Here is an 18,905-nt window from a genome sequence, read left to right as displayed (position 1 = left end):
CTTTGTCATTTATAATTGTTCTTATTCTCTTACAAAATATGTTTTATATTCAAGGAGATTCATAAAAAGGACTTTTAGGACAAATATAGGTATTTGACATTTTTTAAGATCATAAAACTGAAATGGGTAAGAATTTCCAGAACTAAAAAGCCACGTTCAAACTAAACAAGAATTAGTAACATAGGACTAAATGAACTGGGAAAAAATTATTATAGTTCTTGTAACTCTTATTTGAAATATTGCTGGTTCTCTAATGTTCTTCTGGATTGAGGAAACTTTCTCTTAAGATGTCAGTGACTTATAATCCAAGAAAGAATGTGATAAATTATTCATTTGTGAACCAACTTAAGCATTTAACTTTTCTCTCTACTTGAACTCTCCGAAATTTAATAAAAAGTCTCAGTGAGTATTCTTTCTTACATGGCAATCATAGTCATTTGCATAAGTCCAATAAGAATCTGTTCTCCTAGGATATCATTGGAAACATTGTTTATTTTACCAAGACTTTGACTGGAATGTCATATTTGGAAAGGTATGCATAGACCCAGATAAGACCTAACAATTTGAAAGAACTAAGATTGACTATGAAATATGGAGCCATAATGCTGGTCTGATGATACCTTGCTTACAGAGTTCCCAGCAGCCTTCCCAAGTGAGTAAAGAAGATCCAGGCAGGTACAGGAACCTTGGCATATAATGGGGACCTCATGAAGAGGAATTCACCCAAATCTACAGGTATTGCAGGCATGTCTGATGGCAAGTGCTTGGCTTAGCTTCTGGCCTAGAGAGGCTACTATAAGTTCAATCTAGATTCCTTATAAAAGGTTCCGGCAAAGCAGATTTTAAAAGATCTATATGGTCAATCACTACTCTTGCTGAACTTATGTAAATGATTAGGCTAAGTTTGTTAAAAACTAGACCTGATTTTCAAACAAATTAGTGCTAATTTGGCTACTTCTGGAAATCAGAGTGATTTTAGAGAGAAAAAAAAAAGAGTTTCAATAACACATCTCTGCAGATGTTAAATTCTAGTTCTAATTTTCTTTGAATGTTCATTGTTTTGCCTAAGCTAGACAGCTCGTGGTAAACTTCAGAGACACTGCCACAATAGCTCACGTATAGACAATCTTCGTGCTTGTTAGTCTGTGGGGATAGTGGAGGCAACCCCACTTTCCTCATGCACTAGGGAATTCACTTGTGGGTGCCCTTATCTCCTGAAACAAGTCTTCTCCTATTTGCCAGTGATTCCTTATAATTAGGATAATGTTAAGGCTAGACTTCAGATTAAGAGGGCTTCTTGATGGTTCTATCCCTTAGGAATATTTGTCTCAGGAACTACCTCTACTGATAGAAAATTTCAAATAGAGGCTTTAACCAAGCATACAGTGACCACCTTTAACTAAGGCTGACATTCAGTTACCCACAAATTCAAAAGATGGCTCTCCAAAACCAAATGGACTTTGATATCCTAACTGCAGTTCAAGGAGACCCAAAATTAGAGGGCTGGCTCCTAACAGGACCCAAAGACTATGTGGCTCCAACTTGTAGCCATAGCTTCCCCAAGGATGAATAGGCCCTTGCATTCTGGGTTTTTCCTGGATGCACAGATTTATTATTAAAACCACTACCAATCAAGCCAACCTTCCAAATTTAAAACAATGGTGGATACATTCTGTGTTTCATTGGTATGACCACCTGTGTTCCCCTTTGTTCCCTCTTTGGGACTGGAGGATGTTGTTTGGCACATGGAAGCTCTTAACAAGTACATGGTCAAAGCCCTCAATGACATTCAACATAGCATTTCCTATGAAATGGCTCATAAAGCAGTTTTACAAAATATAATGGCATCAGATGTTCTAACTACTGCACAAAGTGGAACTTGTGCTGTCATAGAAACAGAATGCTCTGCATACATTTCAGGTAACCACAAAAATATTTCTTGATTTCTAACTGACATGAAAACTCAAATAGTTACTTTAAATTATTCCTCTCTTTTGTCTAATGATTGGATAAACTCCTGGACTAGAGGAGGATTTTTGTCAGCTACCAAAAGACTTTTATTTGGGCTTCTTTTTCTTTCTGCTATTCTAATCATGTTTTGTTGTTTCCTCCTAGGTCTCTCCATTTGGTGCTAAGACTCCTTCACTGTATGATAATTTCAAGGTGATAGATGATCCTTTCCACTCTGGAAGCTCCATATACAGTCTCCCTTGGATTTAGCTGTCTCTGCCTTTTGTAATTCCTACATATATAAGCCCTCAACTGACCAATGTTGACACAAAGGTAGGGACATCTCTTTGGTCCTATTCAACAGGAAGAAGTTACAGAAGATGTGACCTTCCACCCTTAACAACCTTAAAGATTTAAGCGTCAAAATTCTTCAAGGGGGAATGACTTGGGAAACAAGCAAACAGAAAATTAAGTTTCCTTACAACTTAAAACTCATTGACAAGTTCTTGAGACAGCAGAGTGACATTCCTCTGAGAACACTCAATTGTCTTAATTTTTTAAAAAAAATTTTAATGTTTATTGTGAGAAGGGGTGAGAGGGGAAGAGATAGATGGAGACGCAGAATCTGAACCCAACATTTCAAACCTCATCAGTATCAGATCTCATATCAATGATACACATTGATGTTGCCTGGAACCTAAGAGAAAAATGCCACTCTATATTTTACTGCTTAAGGCAGAATTTATAGAAAGTTCTGGGGTATGTGCAATCCTTCCACTGCTAGCCTGCCTCCTCAAATATGGGTCAGCAAGCACTTATTGAACTCCTGCTAAGCCCCCAAGCATTAGGTTTTCAGAAAGTAATGAAAGGTAGGTCTTGCTCTCAAACAGTTCACAAGCAAGAAGAAAGAGATACACTAAAACAGATGCAACTTGGAGGTGAACCCAATAAAGGTATGCTTACATTTTTTTATGGTCACAAAGGGGGAAAACCTAATCCAGCCCAAAGAGATTCCTAGAGGAAATAATACCCTCTAAAGCCAGACAATTAAATTCTCAGAACAGCAGGCTCATCTCTGCCTCCCTAGCATCTAGCACAGTGCTGAGCCCCTAGTAAATGCATAATAAATAACTGCTGGACTGAACTGAGTGTAATTTACTGATGTAAAAGGTTTTGTGTAAGACCAGAGGCTGATTTAAGATGAACTGCATGTTTCTATTAATGCTTCAAAGGATTCAGGTATATCCTACTTATTTTTTCCACAAAGTGTATTGCATCCAATATTGTCTATATTAGTGTGCCTATTGTCTGCCCCCTCTACCCACAGAAATGAGAGCTCCTTGAGAATGGGACTTGCATTTCTTTACCTAGAATTATGACTTGAATCCAGTAGATATCCAACAAATATTTGTTGAATGAATGTGGAGACCAACACTAGACACATTGGTGAAACAGACAGTTTAAAAAAATCCAATAAATCCAATAAATTCATGAGACGCCATATGAGAATTTAGTGTCTAAATTTTTGTTTCCTAGGGCAATGGTTCTTAGTCTTTTAAGAATCTCATGAATGCTATTGGGACGGGTGGGCGGTTCAGTCAGTTGAGCATCTGACTTCAGTTCAAGTCATGATGGCACATTTCCTGAGTTCAAGTCCCACATTGGGTTTTCTGCAGTCAGTGTGGAGCCTGCTTTGGATCCTCTGTCCCTTTCTCATCTGCCCTTCCCCCACTCACTCTGTCTTTCTCAAAAATAAATAAACATTTAAAAAATCTCATGGATGCTGGGGCGCCTGGGTGGCTTAGTCGGTTAAGCGTCCGACTTTCGCTTAGGTCATGATCTCGCGGTTCGTGGGTTCGTGCCCCGCGTTGGGCTCTGTGCTGACTGCCAGCTCAGAGCCTGGAGCCTGTTTCAGTCTGTGACTCCCTCTCTCTCTGACCCTCCCCTGCTCACGCTGTCTCTCTCTCTATCTCCTAGAAATAAATAAAACATTAAAAAAAAATCTCATGGATGCTATTGATTCCCTCTATAGAAAAATGCATGGAGGTGTGAAGTTTTGACATCAATAAATACAGAAAAATATCTAGTTGAGAATGCCTGACCCAGTAGAGAAGAGAACATTTTTTAAAGAGTTGACTGGACTTTTTTGTGGATTTACTCAAATCTTGTTTTTTGGAAACAAGTTTACTGTCCAACTACAACTGTCATTTACCTTAATTTATTTGTAAAATGAGAGAGACTGAATGATAGATATGTCAAAGAAGCTACATTTTATGATACTGTCTAGGTCAATACTGAAGCATATTAAAAATGTATATATATACACACATACATATATATAATTATTTAATATTTTATTTATTTATTTATTTATCTATCTATCTATCTATTTATTTATTTATTTATTTGATTTTTCCTCCTTCTGACTCCCTTTAATTTTGGTTAGCCAGGAAAGTGTTTTAATATTCAAGTGTTCAGATACATCGCTAATATGTGAAAACCAGGCGACTATTTTTAAACATATGTAAAAATATTTGAAACAGCCTTTTTTTTCCTTTAACATTTCAGAATACAAAATAGACCACAATTTATTCAGATAAAACCTTTGAAAATGGTTATTCAAAAATATTGCAACATGAAAAACTTCTGGAGTTATAAAGAATTTCCCAGGGCAGGGGTGGAAGGCAGTCTCTCAGATGTCTCCCAAAGATCCGTGCCTCTTGGCATTTACTTATTTGGTGCCAAGTCCTCTATTCAAGTGTGGACTAAACCTAGTGATCTGCTTCTAAAGAACAGAATATGGCAGTAGTGATGTGATGTCATTTCTGAAATTAGGTCATAAAAGACTGACTTCCACTTTGCTCATATTCTCTTTCTGGATTTGCTTGCTTGCTCATTCTGATGAAGCAAGTTGCTGTGGTTGCTCTGCCCTATGCAAGGCCTCACAAAATAAGCGGGGCCCCCGGAACTGAATCCTGCCAACATCAGTGAGTTTAGAATCTGATCCTCCCCTAGTTGAGCCTAGAGATAAAGCAGCCGTGGCCATCACGTTGGCTGCATCCTTGTGAAAGGCCCTGAGCCAGGGTGCCCAGCAAAAACACTCTTGGATTCTTAATCCACAAAAACTGTGAGATAAAAATGCTTGTGATTTGTCATTCATCATTTTAGCCACCGTTTTGTGGTAATTGCTTATATATTAGGAGATAACAAATACATCAAGAACTACCTTATCTACTGCCAGGAACACCTTGATGTCATAATTAAAATGTTACTAAAATGGCCTGTAAGATAGATGTCAGTAAATCAGTAGTATTTCAAAGTAAGCATAACATAGTTCTAGGAAAACCATACTTACTAAGATTTCAATTGACCCATTTTTTAAAAAAATTACCTAACTTCATGGTTTTCCAAAAAATTTTCCCCCCGAATTTTATTTTTGGTATTCTTCCTCTATATCATTTTAATACAGTGAAAGAGAAGAAATATTAACAATGTCTTATTAAAATTAACAGATTTGAAAAAAATTAAAAAAATAATTTGATAGTATCATTAATTAAATGACTATGTAGAAATAAGGATATCTAAAAAGAAAAATCAGTACATGTGGGTGACTCAGTTGGTCAAACATCCAACTCTTGATTTCGGCTCAGGTCATGATCTCACAGTTGTGAGATCAAGCACCATGTAGTACTCTATGCTGACAGCCAGAACCTGCTTGGAATTCTCTCTCTCTTCCTCTCTCTCTCCCTCTCTCTCTCTTTCTGCCCCTCTCCCATTTGCACACATCTGCTCTCTCTCTCAAAATAAATAAATAAACATTAAAAAAATAAAAGAAAAAGAAAAATCTATTAAGTTTATAAAATAAATTGATATTTACATTCATTACAATTATTGAGAGTTTTGAAAAGTTGCATGTGGTAGAATTTTTATTTATACATTTCTAAAAGGGATCTGTCTAGGGAGATTTCTATTTTAGGCTGGGTTTATTGAGTGCTCTTCCTCCTGTAAGAATATGATAAATTATAAAGATGTCATAGGTAGAACTAGGAATCAATAAGAACCTATATGCAAGTTAACTGTATCATTGAAGGATACCACTCTGTCCTCTGTGTTTTGACATAAAGTTTAAAGCAGCTAATTCTAGAAAATTTGTAATAACATTATCTCCTTGGAGGTGTGGGGACTGGAAAGTATGGAGGGGCATATGAAAAAGTGGGATCTTTAGGTACTAGAGAACTAATAATTGATATACTGTGGCTCTTTCTCTGCTGCTTTTTAATCGTTCAGAAACAACTGTAAGGTTTCAACTGTATACAGCTTTGTTCTTATGTCCTTTTACTTCTTCTATGTGCAGATCTACTTATGAAATGTACAGATTGGAGAAAGATATTATGAGTAAAAAACTCTTTTAGCCTCATGAGATAGACTTAATGTCTCTCCAACAGATATCATCAGAAGAATTGGGAGAAAAATGATAGAAAACAAAGTGCAGGTGATTTAATATTTGTATTAAGTAATATCTTTTCTATAATTACATATAGGTTTCTGTGTAGATAGGGCTAACAAGTCAAAGTATGAATCAAAGTATGAGTTTCTGGGACTCAACCTATAAAGCATTCAAACATTTATTCTCTGATGGACCTAGACTATCTGAAATTCATTCCAAGACCTTTACGACATTTTGATACACTCCTTTTAACAGAAATTTTTATAGTTTTCCTCTAACTTTGCCTGTGTTTTTGAAAGTTTCCTCCCTCTTTGCTCAGCACGGTCTTTTCATTTCTTGCTCCTTGTTTTTTTCCATTGCCTCAAGAGTGGTTTAGTAAAGCATGAAGAAAGGAAAGGAAAGAGCTGAAAAGAGTGGAGGATTATTCCGGTCTCTGTTAGGTTCTGGTTTACCTGATAAAACTTAATTCCTGCCTCGCCCTTCTTCGTCATCACAGTTAGGCAAGGGCGAGGGGGCGGGGCCAGTATAATGGTCTCAGGTCGCACCAAAGCCACAGAAGATAAACACACTCTTGGGGTGGAGATGAGGGTGGGGGAGGTGCAGGACAAGTGATTGGCTACTTCTTCCAACTATTTTTGCATATAGTTCTAGCAAAGAATATGTGTCTCCAAATCTGAATGTGAAGAGCCTGAAAACAATTACATGTAAATTTCCTATGTCAATATAAATTCTACTCTAATTGGAAAATCTTGAATGACTAAATGGATTTGTGTGGAAAACATGTAGCTAGAGACTAGTTATTTTCAAACCCCCAGAATGACTTAATAACTTTCCTACCAAATCCATGCAATGTTTTTCTTCTGTCCAAAGATTCCCAACTCCCCTTAGAAATTGTGCCATATGTTTAGAAAAATGGTTTGGTCCTGCTCTTTCCACTATGGCAAAATTTATTTTAGTCCTTAAATTTCCCCTCTGGCCTACGTGCTTTCTATCGAGTCTCTTCATCTGTTATGAATGAATCTCTTGTATAACTCTCCTGAGTACTTCCTTTCAGACACATATTCTCACTCTCCCATAAACCAGCGTGTCTGGAGCTCTGCCACTGCATTTGGAGCTTCAGCTTAGACCTAGATTTGAAATACCAAGTTTCTGGTGACATTACAGATTGATAGTTGGTGCCTAATTCTGGCTTAGTTGTACTTCTGGCAGGTCACTTGAAGCTAACCACTAGATACAGCCCATGGATGCCAGGTTAACAAGGTCAATGTACTTTGAGTTGATCTCCAAAACAAAGAATATTCTGTCTCCTAAAATTCCACTTAAATAAAGCAACTTAATAAGGTTGTCTTCATGTGTGTGATTTTTTGGTTCGTTATTTTTTATAATATTTGTTTGAGATTTGAAGACAATTTGATGTTGTGTCAGAAACTAATGACAATCTTAAAGTGCTAGCTAGAAATTCCTTCCAAGGAGAAATTTAAGTAGTTTTGGAAACATGAGTGTTTTGTGATTAAAAATGTTACTTGAAAGTAAGTCGTATTTAATGTTTATTTCCTTGGGGCTCCTGGATGGCTCAGTTGGTTAAGCATCCCACTTCAGCTCAGATCATGATCTCACAGTTCGTGGGTTCAAGCCCCATGTTGGGCTCTGTGCTGACAGCACAGAGCCTGGAGTCTGCTTTGGATTCTCTGTCTCCCTCTTTCTCTGCTCCTCCCTTGCTTACATTCTATCTCTCTCTGTCTCTCAAAAATAAGTAATAAAAAGGTATTTTTTAAACATTTATTTTCTCTAATTATAACATCACGATTTTCAAAATATGTAGCAGATACTGAGAAGTAAAAAGCTTATAAAACCACCACTTAGAAAATTACTATTAATATCCTGTTATATTTGAAAATCAATGATTTATTAACTAAATTACATGCAAACCTGTTCTGTGAGTTAGGTTTAAATGGTAAAATTTAATATATGTTGTTATGAAAAAAGTTTACATTTGTGCAAAATTTTTTAACTTTAAATTTTATGTTTAGATTTTGGAGGAGGGGTGTTGTTTTTACTCCAGCTTTTTCTTTTTTTAAAAGTATTTTAATAGTTTTTATTTTTATTTTTGAGACAGAGAGAGAGCATGAGCAGGGGAGGAGCAGAGACGCTTAAGTTGGATGCTTAACCCACTGAGCCACACAGGCGTCCCTCCAGCTTTTTCAAAGTAAGAAAAGCAGGGTAGATCTGCACAGGTGTTTGGTAGAGTAAGAGTAAGGTATTCTGAATACCTTTCTGTCTCAGTGTTGCATTAGGTGGTTGGCTTCAGTGCCTCCTGGAAAGCAGTCAGAGATTTTAATGCATCCATATTGCAGAAAGAGTAATTAGAGAAAATCATCATCTCCATTACCTTCGGAACAAAAGAAAAAAAAATTGAGGTTCCTAAAATTTTACAGCAAATTGCTCCCAGTATAAATATACAGCATATACACACCCCTGGATATGCCCCAAATTTTTGTGGTTTTTTTGTCTCTGAATATGAAAGTAATATAGATTCTTTAACAATTTTTTAAATGTATTTATTAATTTTTGAGAGACAGAGTGCAAGAGAGGGAAGCACAGAGAGAGAGGAGACAGACCCTGAAGGAGGCTCCAGGCTCTGAGCTGTCAGCACAAAGCCCAACACGGGGCTCTAACTCACGAACTGCAAGATCATGGTCGGACACTTAACTGACTGAGCCATCCAAGCACCTCAGTAATATATATTCTTTATACAAACTTCAAACATTGCAAAACTATAACATGAAACAAACCATCAGTAATTTTGGAGCATACTTTTTCAAAATAAAAAAGAATTCTCTAGCTAGTCAGTGTTTTGTGTCCATGATCAGTTTTAATATGGCATTCCTACTACAGCTAAATTAGTACATGGTTCTAATAAACCCAAATGTCTTTGGTTTCTAATATATAATTCTTTTACTGCTTCTTGTTAACAGTCTATGAGGGGCGCTGGGGTGGCTCAGTTAGTTAAACAAGCATCTAACTTCAGCTAAGGTCATGATCTTGCAGTCTGTGAGTTTGAGCCCTGTGTCAGGCTCTGTGCTGACAGCTCAGAATCTGGAACCTGCTTTGGATTGTGTTTCCAACTTTCTCTGCATTCCCCACCCTACTCATGCTCTGTCTCTCTCTCAAAAGTAAATAAACTTAAAAAAAATTTTTTTTAAACAGTCTATGAAACTAGGCCAATTTAATAATCTCCTAAGTATTTAAGATAGTTATGATATTGTAGAATGGTATATTATGGCTAATTTAATGTTCTGGCTGGGCACTGACATATATTTTCCTAGGAACTGCCATTTTTCAAAGTATTAGAAGAAAACATACCACATTGAAACACATTGAAAGCAGTTTAGAAAGCACTTGGAAATCTCTTTGTATTCAGAATCACCAGTGACTCCAAAATCTGATACGTCAAAGAGACCGTAAGGGATAGGGCCTGAATCTAAACTAGATTATAAAATACTCTCTAAATTGCTTTTCTGGAATAGGCTTTTCTCAACTTGTTTACTGATGTACATTTTATATCAGTGCCAATAACTTGTCTATGTCCAGTGCACCTGTTGCCTCAGTCCTTCCATCGTTACCCAGAGTTTACCTTGTGGGTCTGCGCTTGGAGGACTACGTGACTATCCTCAAGTGCAAGAAAAAAAAAAAAAAAAAAAAAAACCAAGAAGACAAAGGTTAATGTTCCCTATTAAAGGTTATTTATGACACAGTTTGCATACTTTGTCCTTGAGATAATGGCTATTCCCTTGAAACTCCCCAAAACCCTGAGCCATGCCTTCAAAATAACAAATGTTGTCTTACATACCAGGATAAGGGCTGCTCTCTTTATCACTTTGTAGCCTTTTTATAATAACTGGTCAGTTCTGCTTCTGTACTGCCCACTTGCCTGCTTGCTCATCATAAAAAGCCCTAAGTCCTTGGGTTCAGAACCGCACATTTAGAGAGTTCTGTGTTAACTCTGTGCAGTCCCGGCCGGTAATAAAGACTCCCTTAATTCAGCTTCAGTGGTCTCGGTTGGTCTCTGTGTCTCTCGGCATAACACACCCCCACCCGCACTGTATGTTCCAGATGAACTAGTGATATATAAAGTAAGGGGAACAAATGTACATAGACTTCTTCACTACTATGTGGCAGATGGTATTTCCCAAATGCCTATCATCACGTCTCCTATCACAAAAGCTCTTCTTATATGTGACTTTGGCACTCCTCTCCTTGAGACAGGCTTTTGTGACTGGATCAAGAGAGTATGGGAGAAGTGACAATATGTGACTTCCAAGGCTAAGTAATCATAAGGAAAAGCACTTTCCACCCTGTTCCCTGAAATACTTGTTCTGGAAGCATTCAGGCTGTGGGTAAGCAGCTTGACTGTCCTGAGGTGGCCATGCTGTGTGTGAGGAACTCAAGCTAACCCACAGTGAGAGACCTCACATGGAGAGCCTGAGATGACCTGTAAAGGGAGGGAGGGAAAGAGAGACAGAGAGTTCCTGCCAGTCCAAACCTCTCCTTTAGACTGAGGAGTGCTAGAACTATTCAGGTTCTATAAGAAGCAGAGAAATTATGTTACTAAAAATATGGAAAAGCTCACAGGGTATTCCAGTAGAGTGTTGGTATGTAACATATTACTCCAAAGTTTAGTGGCATAAAATAACCATATTGTTATCTCTCATGGGTTCTGTGTGTTCAGAATTTGAGAAGGGCTTAGCTGGTCAGTGCTGGCTCAGGATCTCTCACATGGTTGCAGTTCAACAGTAGCTGGAACTGGGAAAAGGGATGGCTGGAGCAGCTGGGGGCTGGGCAGAAACTCTCTGTCTCTCTTTCCCTCCCTTCCTTTACAGGTCATCTCAGGCTCTCCATGTGAGGTCTCTTACTGTGGGTTAGCTTGAGTCCCGTTACACACAGCATGGCCACCTCAGGACAGTCAAGCCGCTTACCTGCAGCCTGAACGCTTCCAGAACAAGTATTTCAGGGAACAGGGTGGAAAGTGCTTTTCCTTTTGATTACTTAGCCTTGGAAGTCACATATTGTCACTTCTCCCATACTCTCTTGATCCAGTCACAAAAGCCTGTCTCAAGGAGAGGAGTGCCAAAGTCACATTTATGAAGAGCTTTTGTGATAGGAGACGTGATGATAGGCATTTGGGAAATACCATCTGCCACATAGTAGTGAAGAAGTCTATGTACATTTGTTCCCCTTACTTTATATATCACTAGTTCATCTGGAACACACAGTGGGGGTGGGGGTGCGCTGGACATAGGCAAGTTATTGGCACTGATATAAAATGTACATAAGTAAACAAGTTGAGAAAAGCCTATTCCAGAAAAGCAATTTAGAGAGTGTTTTATAAACCAGTTTAGATTCAGGCCCTATCCCTTACGGTCTCTTTGACATATCAGATTTTGGAGTCACTGGTGATTCTGAATACAAAGAGATTTCCAAGTGCTTTCTAAACTGCTTTCAATGTGTTTTTATATGGTAAGAGGGGCAATTAGAGTGGTGAGCTTCACGTGCAATACATAGGTAGTTAATCTAGATGGATAAATGATGTTATGGCAGTGGTACTGTGATGGTATCTGGGAAAAACAAAACCAATTTTAAAAAATCCATGGATTCAATTGTATTTTCAGGCACCTTCAGCTCCAAATTAAAAAAGAAACATGAAATTTAAACAAAACAAGCAATTCCAAATAAAATTTTGTTATGAGAATAGAAAGTACATAGAAGAATCTAGTGCATGAGTCAATCCTCCAGGACTAGTGCATGAGTCAGTCCTCCAGGATTGATATTAACACCTGTCAAGTCTCACTGAATTCTGCCAAAATATCTGTTTGCTGAAACTGTAAGTCAAAATCATATTCTTAGGACACTTAACTTCTTATGATGATGATAGTGTTTTCTTTTTAAAAGTTGAAGCTAAGTACCTAGTGTGCGTGATTTATCTTGTTTTCATTTGATACATATTTATATGGCATAACTACTAGTGAGGATAAATCATTTGAGGAGACAAAGGGAGGTAAGTAACTTAACAAGAGCACACAAGCTAGAAAGGGGCAAAACTGGGATAGGAGTCTAGGAAGTCTGGTTCCAGAGTCTATATTCCAAACTACTACTTTTAATACCTCTTTGGCAAGTATATTAGGTATCACTTGTATAATTGAGTGTTTTCCCTTTCATACTTGATGGAATATTTTGGTAAGTATCTCTACTGGGGACAAATCTGCTATACACATGCAACTGAAACCTTATTGATGTTATTTGTAGTTACACCTGAAGAAATACTTCAGAAATATTTTCAAGTACTTAATATGTAAAGCATCGCAAGAACTGTGAAAAAATACAGTTAAAAAACATTTTAAGTGTTTAAAACTAGACTTCACTCATATGTGGAATTTAAGAAACAAAACAAACAGATGAACATAGGGAATGAAAATAAAAGAGAGGCAGGCAAACCATAAGAGAGACTCTTAACTGTAGAGAATAAACTGAGGGTTGTTGGAGGGATGTGGGTGCGGGATGGGTAAATGGTGATGGACATTAAGGAGGGCACTTATTGGGAGGAGCACTGGGTGCTATATGTTGAGTGTTGAATCACTGGGTTCTACTCCTGAAACCAATACTATACTGTATGTTAACAAGCTAGAATTTAAATTTTAGAACTTAAAACTTGAAACAAAAAAGAACAATACAAATAAAACTAGTCTTCATGTTATGGATTGCTGACATGCACACTAATTTCTTTCAACTTCATATTTTATAATTATCAACTTCTTTACTTATGTATTAGCTGTTTCTCCTCATAAGCCTATTTCTGCATACTAGTGCATAGCCTGAGTAAATGTTCAATTAACGTTTTGAATAAGTTAGGGGATAGTGGAGGATGGCTTTATAAGTTGATGTTTGAACTGGATCTTGAAGAAAAAGGATAAGATTTGTTGAGTACTAACTATGTGCCAGGCATTTTCTAAGTACATACATGTAGTGTATAACATATGATATGATATAGTATAGCTTATTGTTTCAATAGAATGTAATTTTCAGAGGTTAAGGATTTTGTATTCATTATTCTACATCAGGGACTGGCATGGAGTAGGTGATCAATAAATATTTTTAAATAAATACACAAGTAACTCCTTGCTTAAGACTCATAACAACTCCAAAAGGCAGGTACCATTATTATTTCCATGTTTTCAGTTGGGAAAACTGGTCCTTAGAGAATAAGTTTCCCAAAGTCACAGAACTAAAAAGTGGTAGCACAAGACTCAAACACAGTCTGATTTCAGAATGCTTCCTTGTTATGTATTGAATTGTGACTCCCCAAAGAAGTCCTAACCTCTGGGACCCATGGATATCAAACTAATATACTCTCAGAAGGCTGTGCTATACTGCTTACCCAGAATGAATAAGAAAGAATTCCAAAAGAACAATTGGAATAAAACATTTCAGTCGATGGCAGCAATGTTAGGAATATGCACAAAACTTCTCCAGCAGCACGACTATTTTGAAGAGCAATACTTGTCTGAACACCTGAATTCCAGAAGTTTGTTTTAAATGTAATCTCATTATTTTATAGGTTTATTCTATATATCATGATATCAATTGGGACTCTGTGAACTTTTAATGAAACAATTTGAGTAATGAATCAGCTAGGTTGACTGAAAAGAAGAATCAGTGCATCGTAAAGTAACAACTCCTACATGAATATCACAAAAACAAGGATATGTATATTTGACCTTCTTCAATCACTTGAAGCATTTATTTAAAAACCCAAATGCATTGGATTAGATTTTTACTAACATGATAGCCACTGGCCACAAATAGCTATTAAGTACTTGAAACGTGGCCAGCACAAATGAGACCCTCAATTAAATGTTCAAAGACATACCAATGTCCAACAAGTACATGAAAACATGCATTATATCATTAGTCATTAGGAAAATGCAAATCAAAACCATAATGAGAGGGTCATCTGGGTGGCTCAGTTGGTTGACTGACTGACTCTTGATATTGGCTCAGTTTGGGATCTTGCAGTTGTGGGACTGAGCCCCATATGGGACTCCACGCTAAGCATGAAGTCTGCTTGGGATTCTCTCTTTCCCTCTCTGCCCCTCTCATGGATGTGTGCTCTCTCTCTCTCTCTCAAAATAAATAAATAAACATTAAAAAAAAACACGATGAGAGATTACCTTATACCAGTTAAAATGGCTCTCATCAAAAAGACTAGAAATAACAAGTGCTGTGAAGAAAAGGGAACTCTGGTGCACTGTTGGTGAGAACGCAGACTGGTGCAGCCCCTGTGTAAAACAGTATGGAGGTTCCTCAAAGAATTAAAAATAGAACTACCATGACCCAGCAATTTCACTTCTGGGAATTTAAAGAAAATGAAACACTAGCTCGAAAAGATATGTGCACCTCTATGTTCATTTCAGCATTATTTACAATAGCCAAGATATGGAAACAACTTGTGTCCATTGATGGATGAATGGAAAAGGAGAATGTGGTATGTATGTGGGTATATATACGTATGCATATACACACATAAAAAAGAATGAAATCTTGCCATTTGTGACAACATGGATGGTCCTGGGAACATTATTAGAAGTGAAATAAGTCAGAAAAAGGCAAATACCACATGAGCTCTCTTATATGTAGAATCTATAAACAAACAAACAAACAAATGAATAAAATCAGGCTTATAATTGGTGGTTGCCAGAGATAGGGGTGGGCTTGTGTGTGTGGAAGAAATGGGTGAATGGTTTTTCCTTTTGTTAGTTTGAATTAAAAAAAAAAAAAGGAAATCACACCAACAAATGGCAGAGTGCTAGGATAAACAGTACTTGGAAGCAATGATATAGATTTATTCATGACAATGATGGGAATTTGATTTTTATATAGATTAAATGATTAAAAAACAGATTTAAGAAAATGGCACAATTTTAATTCAGTGAAATCAAATGCCAAAAATCATTGAACTAGATCTTTTTCATAGAAGTTGTATTTTTAGGTTTTAAATAATATAATACACACTATTCACAAATGGGTATTTCATTTAGATGGCTGATACAATTCTACAGGGTACTTATACAATTACACAATCCAAATGAATATTGATTAAAGAACAGCCTCAACCAAATTTATGTCATTCTATAGGAGTATAGAAAACATGAAGTCTTTTTTTTAATGTTCATTTTTGAGAGAGAGAGAGAGAGCAAGAGAGGGGCAGAGAGAGAGGGGAACAGAGGATTTGAAGCAGGCTCCATGCTGAGAGCATAGAATCTGACGTGGGGCTCAAACTCATGCACTGTGAGATCATGACCTGAGCCAAAGTTGGATGCTTAACTGACTGAACCACCCAGGCACCCCAGAAAACATGAATTGTTTTTAAAGTTTTATTTATTTAAGTGATCTCTATACTCAACATGAGGCTCGACCTCACAATCCCAAGATTAAGAGTCACACACTCTGACTGAGCTAGCCCTGAAAACATGGATTTTTCAAAAATGTTTGAAGACCAAGAATTACCAGAAGGCTGTTTCACCAGTTAATACAACAAATTTTCTATCTCCAGTTAAATCTTTTGCCAAAAAGAAGATGATCTATTCCCTTTATGCAGAAGACTTAAAGGAGACAATCAAGTAAAAGTTGTACACATGAAAGAAATGTGTGTATAAGTAAATAGATCATAAAATAACTTAGAAAAGTTGCTTATGTAGAGTTCAGGAACATAAAATTGATGGGTTCCACAGAAAGGGCCAAAAAATATTAAATCACCACTATCATGTTGTTGACATGTTAGTGTTGGTAGCAGTAAGATGACAAATAAGTGAATTGCATACTATAGTTAAATGTGAGAAGTATATGGAGAAAAGAATGATAGGTAGGAAGGTGGGAGGAGTGGTGAAGGCCCAAATATTTAGACGAAAGACATGAAAGGATTAAGGAAGCCCTGTAGCAATCTGGGTGAAGTGTTTCAGTTAGAGGGCACAGCAAGAGCAAAGGCCCTGAGGCAGGAATGTGTCCTGTTTGGAAGGCCAGGGTCCATTGGAACAGAGTGAGAGAGGAAGGGAAAGATAAAGGTAACAAAGCCACAGAGATAAGACTGGAGGAGATCATGTGTGTCTTAGTAGATTTAATTAAAAACCTTGCTTCTATGAGTGAGTGGGTACCTACCATCGGAGAATTCTGAGCAGAGGACTTGAGTTTAGAACTAGTTCTTGTTTTTAATTTTAGTAGAGAAAACCTAAACTATATTTTACATTTGGAAACATTCCTGTAGTTTCTTTTTTAATACATAGGTTGTATGAATGTCCTTTATGTAGGAAATGAAAACAATTGTTATTTAAAACCAAATATGACTGTAATTGATTCTGCCTTCTAAAGCAACTGACATACTTCACATCTGTTAGGAACTAAATCTTTATATTGTTCATCCATTTTCAAAGGGGGCTTATTGAAAAAGAATTCTATTCATGGAATACTTAATTGGAATCTGTTTGATTTTTTTTCAGAAACATTTTATTTTTAAAAACTGCAGGGAAGTACTCTTTGAATCTTTGTATATTTCAGCCATTATGTGTTAAGTGGGCTTTAATAGGATACCCTGGAAGCATTTGTTGTGTTATTTCTATGAAAAAAGGCAATTTGATTTCTAAATCATTGACTTGCATTCGAACTTTAGGAAGCACAACCTATTAATAATATGGAAACTGTAGAAGCAGGAAGAAACAGGTAGATAATGATTGACCTCCAGTAAATAGTTTTAATGTATTTTTCAAATAGGGAAATACAAATTTGATTTTATTTTAATTTAAATATAAAATATATACTCAGTTATTGAAAACTTCTATGGTTGCAACAAATTGGGTATATGTATCTACCATGTCAACTGTAAATTTTATAAAATCTAAGTACAGAACAAGTATTTCTGATAATTTGATGTCCAAATAGAGATGTGCTCTAAGTATAAAATACACTAGATTTCAAAGACAGTACAAACAAAAGAACGTAAAACATCTCATTAATAATTTTCATATTGATAACATATTGACATTATATTTTGGATAAAATCTGTTAAGTAAATTATATTTTTTAAATATATTTTACCTGTTTCTTTTTACCTTAAAAAATGTGGCTCCTTGCAAAGTTTTCAATCACATATGTGGCTCGCATTATATTTCTGTTGGATAGCATTTCTTTAGACTAGTAGTTCTCAAATGTGGTTACTTGACCATCAGCACCAGTATCACCTGGAAACTTGTTAGAAAAGCACATTATAAACCCCACCTCAGACTTACTGAATCAAAGATTCTCTGTTTTAACACTTTCCAAATGATTGTGATACATGCAAAAATTTGAGAACCATTATTTTATTTATTTTTGAGACAGAGAGAGAGAAGGGGTAGAGAGAGAGGGAGACACAGAATCTGAAGCAGGCTCCAGGCTCTGAGCTGTCAGCAAAGAACACGATGCAAGGCGCAAATCCACAAACCATGAGATCATGCCTGAGCCGAAGTCGGATGCTTAACCAACTGAGCCACCCAGGTGCCCTGAGAACCATTATTTTAGATCAGTGGTTCCCCACTTTGTGAATTAGAAACATCTGGGGAGCTTGGGGCAAAAAGTCCTGGTGCTAAAGGTATAACCCAGACTAATTAAATCAAGAACTCTTGGCCCAGTCAAGAGTGTATTTTAAAGCTCTCCAAATGATTCTAATATGGGATAAAGATTGAAAACTACTGGTCTAGATCCATGATACTCATGCTTTCTACAGGGGATGCAGCTTACGGCCGCCACTTTCCTTCCTGCTTCTCCCATGGCGGTACCATCCGCGTACGGAACATGGATGGGCAGAAAACTTTGCAGATATCATAAGTTCACGTACCAAATATATTTACCCACGTGTGCCAGTTATGCCTGTTACATTAACTGTGAACATGGCTATGCCTTCTTGGTTTAACATTATTGGGCTCTTACCAGATTCACAGGAGGATGAACCTGGAATTGGACAGCAGAAATGTAAAGCCCTTGATAGAGCAGAGGTGAAGAAAGGTATTCCTTTTAACATTATTTTGGGAGGATTTTCTCAGGACAGAGCTTTATTTTTATATATGGCTCTATCACACAGCAGAAGCTGGTAGACGTCACTGCACTGACCTCACCTGTGTGCTTCCATTCCATGGAGTCCTATCAGCGGCTAACAGATATTTCTATTCTTAGTGGCATGGAGACTACCACCCTTTAGTTTCTATAATGGTTGGTTCTCTTAGTGTCAAAAGCTAAAAACATTGGTAAATCCAACCAATGTAACCTTGAAAACCTATGAAGGAATGATGGATATGAAGCAATTCATTGATAAGCTTTGTCAACTTTAAAAACAAAATAGCCAGTTATTTATCCAGGAAAAATGAATTTATTTAGGAATAGCAGAGGAATTGCAATTTGGGACTGCAATTATGGCAAACCATAGGCA

General features: G+C 36.9%; 1 pseudogene; it reads left to right on the top strand.

The window, feature by feature from the left end:
• The first annotated feature begins 16,362 nt into the window (after positions 1–16,362).
• Positions 16,363–18,807, top strand: LOC120243554 (annotated as a pseudogene).
• Positions 18,808–18,905: the final 98 nt, after the last annotated feature.

Source organism: Hyaena hyaena, unplaced genomic scaffold, assembly GCF_003009895.1.
Source record: "Hyaena hyaena isolate Hyena2069 unplaced genomic scaffold, ASM300989v1 scaffold_344, whole genome shotgun sequence".
Lineage (NCBI taxonomy): Eukaryota > Metazoa > Chordata > Mammalia > Carnivora > Hyaenidae > Hyaena > Hyaena hyaena.
Note: the sequence above shows the minus strand (reverse complement) of the source record. Positions and strands in the feature narration are given on the sequence as shown.